This window comes from Pan troglodytes, chromosome 10 (assembly GCF_028858775.2).
Source record: "Pan troglodytes isolate AG18354 chromosome 10, NHGRI_mPanTro3-v2.0_pri, whole genome shotgun sequence".
Taxonomy (NCBI): domain Eukaryota; kingdom Metazoa; phylum Chordata; class Mammalia; order Primates; family Hominidae; genus Pan; species Pan troglodytes.
This window is the reverse complement of record NC_072408.2, coordinates 47,624,992-47,637,104: the sequence shown is the minus strand read 5'-3', so window position 1 is coordinate 47,637,104 and position 12,113 is coordinate 47,624,992. Positions and strand designations below refer to the sequence as shown.

Genomic DNA, 12,113 nt, shown 5'->3' with positions numbered 1-12,113 from the left:
ACAAGTCTTGTAAATCCTAAGTGCTGGCTCTAGTTCTCTGCCTTGAGTAGCAAAGAAAATCTCCATTCGATTTTCAAATAAGCCCTAATTTAAATCTTTTATTATATATATTCAATTTCAAAATGATTACGTATTGGCCATTATGGAATTTGGTACCTCCAATCAGTCCACTCATTGTCAAATTCAGGGACAGGAATCGCTGTTGTTTATCTTCCTTAATAAAGATTAAAGGGAAACTGCTTCTCCTCACTGAGTCTCTCTTTTATACCACAATAATCACATATCCACAAACAATTCAATTACCAAATGAACATTTTTTATGGCTACTCTCTGCCTCTTAAGGCATTCCTCAAAGTTTAGGTATAATTTCAAGTTTGTACCTAAATGGAAGACTTTCTAGACTTAATTCTTGATCTCACTTAGATTGGCCTTTTTTTTGGTTGTTGTTACAAAAATGTCTTTTTCCATGAACAAGATTCTTTGAATCTGTCAGTCATTAGCAGATATTTTCTCTTGTACCTATTTTTAAAAATTATTTGTGCGTATTTTCCTATTTTATTATCTTATTACTGTTGGGATCCACCAGTACTTTACTGAAGCTCTATTAGAGGCTACTGGTGGTGGATGGCTGCTCAACTCTCTCTCAATCACTCTCCATTGGAGACACTTGAGGAAACAAACAATTCAGCAAGATAAAAGAATAATTTTCAGACCAAATAAATTTGTGGGAACTTTGTGACTTCAAAACAGAAATTTTTAACCCTTCATGGGTTCCAGCAGCCTTAGGGAAGCTGATAAATTGTGGACTCACCAAGAAAAATGCTCTATTGCTCACAACTTTTCCTACAACATTTCAGAGATGCGTGGACACTCTGAAACATATCTGTTGATTCCCTGGGGATCCGTGAACACCACATTAAATTTTTCTACTATAAAGTTTATTCACCCAGAAAAAATGATGTTTTTCTGCATCGTGAAATGATGCATTTAATTTAATCGAAAAAGTAAGAGATTTATGTATGCATTAGATAAACCAGGTTTTAAGTGGTGTAAGTTTTGAAATTATGAGAGGCCCATTTTATTTAAAGCAGACTACAAGAAGATAGTTAAGCCTCACATAGGCTGAAGCTTTCTAACAGAAGACCCTACATGATTTAAACAAGATTGATGAGTTCATTTACAATGTAAGTGCACTAACCCCATTCCTAAAACAGATTCCATATAATAAACCATAAAATATGTATTATATTTTATTTCCTGTGTTTACAGCATGCTAAGAGAACAACAGAAACATTGTTGCTGTTGAATGTATTCAATACTATCCTGCCCCTCTTAGGTAAATATGACAAGAATCACAGCATTACATTATAATAAGACATTTTCCCACCAGTCTAGTCTACAATGGCATACTTTGTACATTGTGCTGCTGTGGTCATGGAATGCAGATTTCTGTCCCTTAATTCACCCGCACTGTACTTTGAGAATGCAAAATATGTGTATCACCAGCATTCTTTCCTTCCAGGACCTGCCAGACATTATTATGACTGAGTATATTTTAATTATAACCAAAACTCTATTGTTTTCTTTGTTTGCAATTTTATTTCCACACATATAATAATATCACTTAAAATAATTGTATGGGACCTCGAGGGGGATACAGTAAACAATATTACTCTCCCATATGGTTCTGAATCAACTGAGAAATAAGACAATGAGTCTGCAGATAGAGGTCAAAATATCACCTTTATTAATAACAAAGTAGACATGATCTTACAGATAATGCTTTTAATGTTTCACTATTAAAGATGATGTTTGCTATGCGGTTTTGGTTTATAATCACTTTAATAGCTTAAGGAAGTTCTTTTCTATTCCTGGTCTGCTGAGATTTTTTTCAAAAAATTACAAACAGACATGAATTTTCAATAAAATAGATGGCATTCCTGCATCTCTTAAGATGATTATGTGATTTTTCATTTTCTGTTCCTGTGGTAATTTACATTAATTCATTTTTTAATGTTAAATCAACTTCAAGGCTGGCACAGTGGCTCATGCCTGTAATCCCAGCACTTTGGGAGGCTGAGGTGGAAGGATCACTTGAGGACAGGAATTCGAGACCAGCCTGTGCAATATAGCGAGACCCCATCTCTAAAAAAAATTTTTTTTAAATTAGCCAGGCATGGTGATTCATGCCTGTAGTCCTAGCTACTCAGGAGACTGAGGCAGAAGGACCACTTGAGCCCAGGAGGTTGAGGCTGATTGCACCATTGCACTCCAGCCTGGGTGACAAAGAGAGACCCTGTCTCTAAAAAAATTAAATTTAATTTAAAAATAAAAATAAAAAATCAACTTTGAATTACTGGGATAAACTTTACTTTGGTCATGATATAAGGTATAATCTTTTAAATATATTGTAATATACAATTTGCTAAAATTTTGCTTAGGAGTTTTGCAGCTATGTCCAAGAGTGAAATTATCTTTTTTGCAGGGGGCAAATTTTAGTTTCAAAGTTATATTTACATCACTAAAAAGGTTGAGGTACTTCCTTTTGTTCTAGTATAGTCAAAGTTAGCATTTTTTTCCTTAATTGTTTGATAGTATCTGCCTTAAAATCTATGTCTGGCTTTTTATTTATAGAAATATTTTTAAACTATTCATTTAATCTCATGCTTATATGTGTGTTTATGTTTTTCTATTTCTTCTTCAACTTGGAAAATTATATTTTTCTAATAACTTTTCATTTATCTACATTATCAGATTTAATGGCATAAAATTTTCCATAGTATTTTCTTAAAAGTATTTAAAACAGCCGGGCGCGGTGGCTCACGCCTGTAATCCCAGCACTTTGGGAGGCCGAGGGGGGCAGATCACGAGGTCAGGGAATCGAGACCATCCTGGCTAACACAGTAAAATCCCGTCTCTACTAAAAATACAAAAAATTAGCCGGTTGTGGTGGCAGGCGCCTGTAGTCACAGCTGCTCGGGAGGCTGAGGCAGGAGAATGGCGTGAACCCGGGAAGTGGAGTTTGCAGTGAGCCGAGATCGCGCCACAGCACTCTAGCCTGGGCGACAGAGTGAAACTCCGTCTCAAAAAAAAAAAAAAAAAATTAAAACATATATTAGTTTTCTATTGCAGTGTAACGTTACCACAAATTTAGTGGCTTATAGTAAAATTTATCATATGATTTTTTTGCTTTATCTTATCTTACAATATCTTAAAATTTATCTTACAATTTTTCTTTACTATTACAAGTGAAAATTATCTCACCATTTCCGTGGGTTGGGAGTCTGGGTATGAACTAGCTGAGTCTTCTGCTCAGTCTCACTAGGTGGAAATCAAGGAGTCATCTGGGGCTGCCATTCTCATCTGAGGCATTGGTCTTCTTCCAAGCTCACTGGTTGCTGGCAGAATCATTTTTTTGCAGTCGTATGACTTACTAGCTGTCATCTGGGGATTGGTCTCAGCTCCTAGAGTTCCTGGCCACACGGCCCCCACAGGCAGTTCACAGCATGGATGTTTGTTTTCTTCCAGGCCAGCAGGAGCATATCACTGTGACTTACAACCCTTCTCTAGTCTGCTACAATGGAGTCTTAAACAAGAAAATTTTATATTTTGACTTGCATCATTGAGAAAAACACTGCCAACCTGATCGTGGTTCCTTTGAAGGTAATCTGCCTTTTTTTTTTTTTCAGGCTCCTCTTAAGTTTTTCTCTTTGCCTTTCATTTTCAGAAGTTCTAGTGATGTGTCAAGCTATGGCTTTCTTTTTATAAATAAAATATTTTGAAGATATTTAAGGCCTCTTTAATTCCAAGCTATTTTCTCTTCAAATATTGCTTTTGCTCTATCCATTCTTTCTTTCATCTTCTTTATGACATACCTTCATCTTTACCAATTCTTTCTTTCTTTTTTTTTTTTTGTTTTTTGTTTTTTTTGAGACAGGGTCTTGCTTTGTTGCCCAGGGTGGAGTGCAGTGGCATGATCATGGCTTACTGTAGCCTTGACCTCCTGAGCTCAAGCTATCCTCCCACATCAGCCTCCTGAGTAGCTGGGACTACAGGCTTGCACCACCACGCCCCGATAATTTTTTGTATTTTTTGTAGAGACAGGGTTTTGCCATGTTGCCTAGGCTGGTCTTGAACTCCTGGACTCAAACGATCCTCCCATCTCAGCCTCCCAAAGTGTCTGGATTACAGGCATGAGTCACTCACTTTACCAGTTCTTTCCTCAGCTACATCAGCTATTGCTTTGCTTTGCTTCTTTCTGTCTTTCTTTCTCTTTCTTTCTTTCTTTTTCTTTCTTTTTCTGTCTCTCTCTCCCTCCCTCCCTTCCTCCCTCTTTCTTTCTTTCTTTCTTTTTTTTTTTTGAGACAGAGTCTCGCTCTGTCACCCAGGCAGGAGTGCAATGGCATGATCTTGGCTCATTGCAACCTCTGCCTCCCGGGTTCAAGCGATTCTCCTGCCTCAGCCTCCCGAGTAGCTGGGTCCGCCACCACTCCTAGCTAATTTTTGTATTTTTAGTAGAGGCAGGTTTCACCATGTTGGCCAGTCTGGTCTCAAACTCCTGACCTGAGGTGATCCACCAGCCTCGGCCACCCAAAGTGCTGGGATTACAGGCGTGAACCACCATGCCTGGCCATATCAGCTATTTCTAATGTGGCTAAATACATAGTGAATGCTCCTGGATCTTGGCTCTAAAATTCTTCACTGCATTTTTAGTTCTTTAATGCCTTTATTGTAGATATTTTAAAATGTGTCAAGCTTTTGGTTGTTTTTGTTGAGATGGTTGATCCAAATTACCTTGTCTATAAATATCAGAAGCAGAAGCCCCCCTTATAATTCAGTCTGCAACATCTGTGCCCCTTTCATTTTTAATATTGTTTATTTAAGTCTGTTTTTTTATAACATAAATCATGCCAGAGAACTGTCAAAGTATTAATTTCTTCGACCTTTATTAGTTTAATCAATCTTTGAATTTTGTTCAATCCATCTATTATGTGCATTTTTTCTTCCTTTCACTTTCCTTGCATAATGTATTTTATTCTGTGATTAAGTTGTTTGCTAATTTTTAAAATTTTAACTTCTTTTAAGAGAAAGTTCTGCCCTAATTACTGCCCTAGTTATATTCCACAAAATTATATGTAGTTTCATTGTTATTTTGGGTTTCACAAATTTTTCTAATTTTTATTATCGTTCTTTTGCTGAAAGCCAAACATGGATGTTTACAGGTTTTCCATTTAGAAGAGAGAATTTACTTTGTCTGTGTAACCTCAATGAATAAGACTGGAACCAAAGAGAAGAAACATCAGAGAAAAATATTGACTGATTTTTCTAATTAAAATGCACCAATTATAGCTGACTCCAGATTAGGGAATATACTACAAGCCCAGTTGGGAGAAAGGAAAGAGGATAGAAATCCATTTTTATTTGAATGGATCACTGGGGCCAATTGCACTCCACCTACTTTACAGCCAAAAAAGCTCATTCATTTGATAGGGGAGTGCCTGTTATGTTGTCAGTATTGTGCTATGTGGCCGGGATACAAAATGACACATGGAAACTCTCTCCCTTCCCTCATTGGTATTCTCCTACATCCCAAGTCATTCTTATATCAGGAAGATAAGTAAGAATATAGAGAATCCATGACATATAGACATTACTACAGAAAAGGATATGTTTATCAGTAGAAATATTTTAAAATCTATCATCTCCAAATAGGGAATATACCTTCTTGTGAAGGGTCGTGGAACATTTACAAAATACTACTGTTGACATATTAGACTATAAAGAAAACTGAATTCCAAAGAGCCAAAACAGTTCAGACCATATTCACTACACTAAAACTAGACATTAAAATTCTGTTTATTTCTTAAATTTTCTTAAACATTTCTTAAACTTCTGTTTATTTTCTCCCCTTGAGATATGAGGAAAGGAGAGCAGGTATCAGCTTGTGCATGGGATTTTCCTTAAGAATATTCTTTCATGTTTTTCTTTTCACTGCAAGAAAACAAAATAAATTCATATGGAATATTTTAAATTTAGAATGTGTTATTTTGATTAAGTAAATTGTAGATAACATTCTTCTGGTCAACCAGCTGTGTCATGCAGTCTGTGCACTGCATAGAGGCTCCTGAAGGGAAGAATAGATGCTGAAATCTGGCCTGCACTCAACTGACCAAGCTGTGTATCCTGGCGAGGGGCTGTGTGAGTTCAGAAGAAGTGGTGCCTTTGTGTATGTTCATTGCAGCACTATTCACCATAGCAAAGACATGTAATCAACCTAAATGCCCATCAGTGATAAACTGGATAAAGAAAATGTGGTACATGTACACCATGGAATACTATGCAGCCATAAAAAGGAGCAAGATCACGTCCTTTGTAGGGACATGGATGGAGTTGGAAGCCGTTATCCTCAGCAAACTAATGCAGGAACAGAAAACCAAACACTGCCTCTTCTCACTTATAATTGGGAGCTGAATGATGAGAACACATGGACACACAGAGGGGAACAACACACACTGGGGCCCATTGGGGACTGGGGGGAGGGAGAGCATCAGGAAGAATAGCTAATGGTTGCTTGGCTTAAATACCTAGGTGATGGGATGATCTGTGCAGAAAACTACCATGGCACATCTTTACCTATGTAACAAGCCTGCACATCCTGCACATGTACCCCTCAACTTAAAATAAAAGTTGAAGGAAAAAAAAGCTGTGCCTTTTTTCTAATTCTTCCCTGAGAGGGAGTGACTTTTTATAATTAGCCTAAAGTTTCCATATGTGTTAGAGAAGCCTTGCTGGCTAGGAAGTTCTGGACATGAGACTATTTAAATTTCATCATTTAGAAGTTTTTGTCTCGTAAGATTGATGAGGTCTTTAAATAATAATAAAAAAGCCTATGTTACTCTAAGTGGGTTCTAGCAACAAAAAGGCAATAAGGCATTTCCTTGAATGCAACGATACTCAAAGTGTGGCCTACAGACCACCAGGAGCAGCATCACCTGGGAGTTTGATAGAGATGCAAACTGTTGAGGTTCACCCCAAATCTAGGGAATCATGAACTCCAGGGATGGGGCTCAGAAATCAGTGTTTTAACAAACCCTCCATGGTATTCTGATGCACATAAAATGTTGAAAAACAGTGGTTTAACGCAGAGATGGACAAACCATGGCCCTCAGGCCGAATATAGCCCACTGCCAATTTTTATGAAGTTTACCTGGAATGCAGCCACACCCACTGATTCATGTATTGTCTATGGTTGTTTCCCACTACAACAGCAGGGCTAAGTAGTTGCCACAGAGACCATATGGCTTATAAGTAGGGTGGCCAGATTTATCAAATAAAAATATAAGTCACCCAGTTGAATTTGAGTTTGAGATAAACAATAAACAATTTTTTATTATGAGTATGTCCCATATGCAATATCAGTAACCCAGCACACGAAATCTATAATACTTACTATCTGGCCTTTCATAGAACAAATTTGCTGACCCTTGCCTACCATAATGACCTTACAGTGAACTTGCTTCTGACAGAGCATGGAAGGAAGCAATGAAAAAAGCCTCACTCCTGGTTGCACACTTGGGATTCTGTACCTGACGGACACCATCCATCCTTTTAGATGATGCATTGAGTCCTAACTATTCCCTTCCCAAGAAAGTTCAAGCCAGGAGATCAATCTGCTTGGGATGGAAGGGTATCTGGTGCCAGTTCTTCTGTTTATAAAACTCAATAGATCAGTTACTTTTCCTATTGTTTAAGTGTCTAGTGTTAAACATATTCAATTAAGTTTTACCAAGGAGATATTTTCGAAGGATTGTTCAACCAATTCAGAAGTGACAATAATAAAACCGACATTACCTACTTGAAAATTGAAAAACTAAGAAGCCATCCAAAAACAACTCTTATATTAAGCAGGAACTCAAAACAATTGTAAGTGATCTTAAAAAATTCAGATAAAAGTATTATATATTAACGAATACTGTACACAGATATTTATTGGAGGAAAATTTAATAGCCTGAAATACTTCTATTATTTAACGAAAAGAATAAGGATAAATGAACTTAAATGAAACAAAACAAAATGAAATTGCCAAAGAGATTAGAAGCAGATAAACAAAATTAACAAAGGGAAGACCAGAAGCAGAAAATCTGTAAAGATCAAAGCAGAAATTGTTGAGTAAGAAAACAGAAAAAGGGTTGTATGTTTTCAGTAATTTATCTATCTCCTCTAGGTTTTCTAGTTTATGCATGTAAAGGTGTTCATAGTAGTCTTGAACAATGTTTTTTATTTTTGTGGTGTTGGTTGTAATATTTCCCATTTTGTTTCTAATTGAGCTTATTTGGATCTTCTCTCTTTTCTTGGTTAATTTTGCTAATGGTCCATCAATTTTATTTATATTGTCAAAGAAACAGCTATTTGTTTCATTTATCTTCTGTATTTTTTTTGTTTCAATTTCACTTTGTTCTGCTCTGATCTTTGTTATTTCTTTTCTTCTGCTGGGTTTGGGTTTGATTTGTTCTTGTTTCTATAGTTCCTTGAGGTATGACCTTACATTGTCTATTTGTACTTTTTCAGACTTTTTGATGTAGGCATTTAAGGCTATGAACTTTCCTCTTAGCACAGCCTTTGCTGTATCCCAGAGGTTTTGATAGGTTGTGTCACTATTACCGTTGAGTTCAAAGAATTTTCAAATTTCCATTTGGATTTCATTGTTGACTCAATGATCATTCAGGAGCAGGTTATTTAATTTCCATGTATTTGCATGATTTCAAAGGTTCCTTTGGAGTTGATTTCCGATTTTTTCCACTGTGTTCTGAGAGAGTACTTGATATAATTTCAGTTTTCTTAAATTTATTGGGACTTGTTTTGTGACTATCATATGGTCTGTCTTGGAGAAAGTTCCATGTGCTCATGAATAGGATGTATATTCTGTGACTATTGGGTAGAATGTTCTGTAAATATCTGTTAAGTTCATTTGTTCTAGTGCATAGATTAAATCCACTGTTTCTTTGTTGACTTTCTAGCTTAAATCAAGAAGAATTAGAAACCCTGAACAGAACAATAACAAGCAGCAAGATTGAAATGGTAATACAAAAGTTACCAAGGAAAAAAAAGTCCAGGACCAGATGTATTCACGGCTAAATTCTATCAGACATTCAAAGAATTGGTAACAATCCAATTGACACTATTCCACAAGATAGAGAAAGAGGGAATCCTTCCTAAATCATTCTATGAAGCCACTATCACCCTAATACCAAAACCAGGAAAGGACATGACAAAAAAAAACTACAGACCAATATCCCTGATGAACACAGATGCAAAAATTCTTAACAAAATAGTAGCTAACTGAATCCAACAGCATATCAAAAAGATAATCCAGCATGATCGAGTGGGTTGCATGCCAGGGATGCAGGGATGGTTTAACATACACAAGTCAATAAATGTGATATGCCACATAAACAGAATTAAAAACAAAAATCACATGATCATCTCAATAGACGCAGAAGAAGCATTTGACAAAATCCAGCGTCCCTTTATGATTAAAACCTTCAGCAAAATTGGCATACCAGAGACATACCTCAATGTAATAAAAGCCATCTATGACAAACTCACAGCCAACATAATACTGAATGGGGAAAAGTGGAAAGCATTCCCTCTGAGAACTGGAACAAGACAAGGATGCCCACTGTCACCACTTCTATTCAACATAGTACTGGAAGTCCTAGCCAGAGCAATCAGACAAGAGAAGGAAATAAAGGGCATCCAAATTGGTAAAGAGTCAAACTGTCGCTGTTTGCTGATGATATGATCATATGCCTAGAAAACCCTAAAAACTCATCCAGAAAGCTCCTAGAACTTATAAATAAATTCAGCAAAGTTTTAAGATACAAAATTAATGTATACAAATCAGTAGCTCTGCTATACACCGGCAGCAACCAAACTGAGAATCAAATTAAGAACTCAACCCCTTTTACAATAGCCACAAAACAAACAAACTTAGGAATATACCTAACCAAGGAGGTGAAAGACCTCTACAAGGAAAACTACAAAACACTGCTGAAAGAAATCATAGACACCACAAACAAATGGAAACACATCTCATGCTCACAGATGGGTAAAATCAATTATTGTGAAAATGACCATTCTGCCAAAGGCAACCTACAAATTCAATGCAATTCCCATCAAAATATCATCATCATTCTTCACAGAACTAGAAAAAAAATCCTAAAATTCATATGGAACCAAATAAGAGCCCAAATAGCCAAAGCAAGCCTAAGCAAAAAGAACAAATCTGGAGGCATCACATTACTGATTTCAAACTATACTATAAGGCTATAGTCACCAAAACAGTACGGTACTGGTATGAAAATAGGCACATCAACCAATAGAACAGAATAGAGAATCCAGAAATAAACCCAAATACATACAGCTAACTGATCGTTGACAAAGCAAACAAAAACATAAAATGGGGAAAGGACACTCTTTTCAACAAATGGTGCTGGGATAATTGGCTAGCCACATGTATGAGAATGAAATTGGATCCCCATCTCTCACCTTATACAAAAATCAACTCAAGATGAATGAAGGACTTAAATCTAAGACCTGAAACTATAAAAGTTCTAGCAGATAACATTGGACAAACACTCCTAGAGATTGGTTTAGGCAAATACTTCATGACCAAGAACCCAAAAGCAAATGCAACAAAAACAAAGATGAATAGCTCAGACTTACTAAAGAGCTTTTGCACAGCAAAAGGAAGAATCAGCAGAGTAAACATACAACCCACAAAGTGAGAGAAAATCTTCATAATAATACATCTGACAAAGGGCTAATATCCAGAATCTATAAAGAACTCAAGCAAATTAGCAGGAAAAAATCAAACAGTCCCATAAAAAAGTTGGCTTAAAAGAAGATATACAAATGGCCAAAAAATATATGAAAAACTGCTCAACATCACCAATGATCAGAAAAATGCAAATCAAAACCACAGTGTGATACCACCTTACTCCTGCAAGAATAGCCATAATCAAAAAATCAAAAAAGAATAGATGTTGGCATGGATGCTGTGAAAAGGGAACACTTCTACACTGCTGGTGGGAATGTAAACTAGTACAACCTATGGAAAACAGCATGGAGATTCCTTAAAGAACTAATAGTAGAACTGCCATTTGATCCAGCAATCCCACTATTGGGTATATACCCAGAAGAAAAGAAGTCATTATACAAAAAAGATACTTGCACACACATGTTTATAGCAGCACAATTCGTAATTGCAAGAATATGGAACCAGCCCAAAGGTCCCTCATTCAATGAGTGGATGAGGAAGTTGTGAGATATATATACATATATATACGTATATATATGTATATATATATACGTATATGTGTATATATACGTATATGTGTATATATGTATATATGTATATATGTGTATATATACGTATATATATCTCTCATATGTATATCTCACTTTATATGTATATATATAAAATGGAATACTACTCAGTCATAAAAAGGATTGAATTAATGGCATTCATAGCAACCTGGATGGAACTGGAAACTATTATTCTAAGTAAAGTAACTCAGGAATGGAAAACCACGCATTGTATGCCGTGAGTCATAAAAGGGAGCTAAGCTATGAGGATGCAAAGGCATAAGAATGATACAATAGACTTAGGGTACTCAGAGGAAAGAGTGGGCGGGGGTGAGGTATAAAAGACTACAAATAAGTGCAGTGTATCCTGCTCAGGTGATGAGTGCATCAAAATCTCACAAATCACTACTAAAGAACTTACTCATGTAACCAAGTACCGCCTGTTCCCCCAAAACCTGTGGAAATAAAAAAATTTAAAAAAACAAACCAGAAATAGAATAGAATCAATAAATGAATTCAAGAATTGGTCCTAGGAAAAAGCCAATAAACTCCGGGCGCGGTGGCTCACACCTGTAATCCCAGCACTTTGGGAGGCCAAGGTGGGTGGATCACCTGAGGTTGGGAGTTTGAGACCAGCCTGACCAACATGGAGAAACCCCATCTCTCCTAAAAACACAAAATTAGCCGGGTGTGGTGGCACATACCTGTAATCCCAGCTACTCAGGAGGCTGAGGCAGGAGAATAG

At 36.5% G+C, this 12,113-nt stretch overlaps 1 long non-coding RNA gene across 1 annotated transcript in view; it reads left to right on the top strand.

Annotated features, from left to right (window-relative positions):
- The window catches only part of LOC134807566 (uncharacterized), a 28,097-nt gene extending 17,074 nt beyond the window's left edge, over positions 1 to 11,023 (top strand). The window contains exons 2-3 of the long non-coding RNA XR_010148322.1: positions 3,529 to 3,663; positions 9,019 to 11,023. This is a non-coding gene — a long non-coding RNA (uncharacterized LOC134807566). The remainder of the gene's footprint in view (positions 1 to 3,528; positions 3,664 to 9,018) is intronic.
- Positions 11,024 to 12,113: the final 1,090 nt, after the last annotated feature.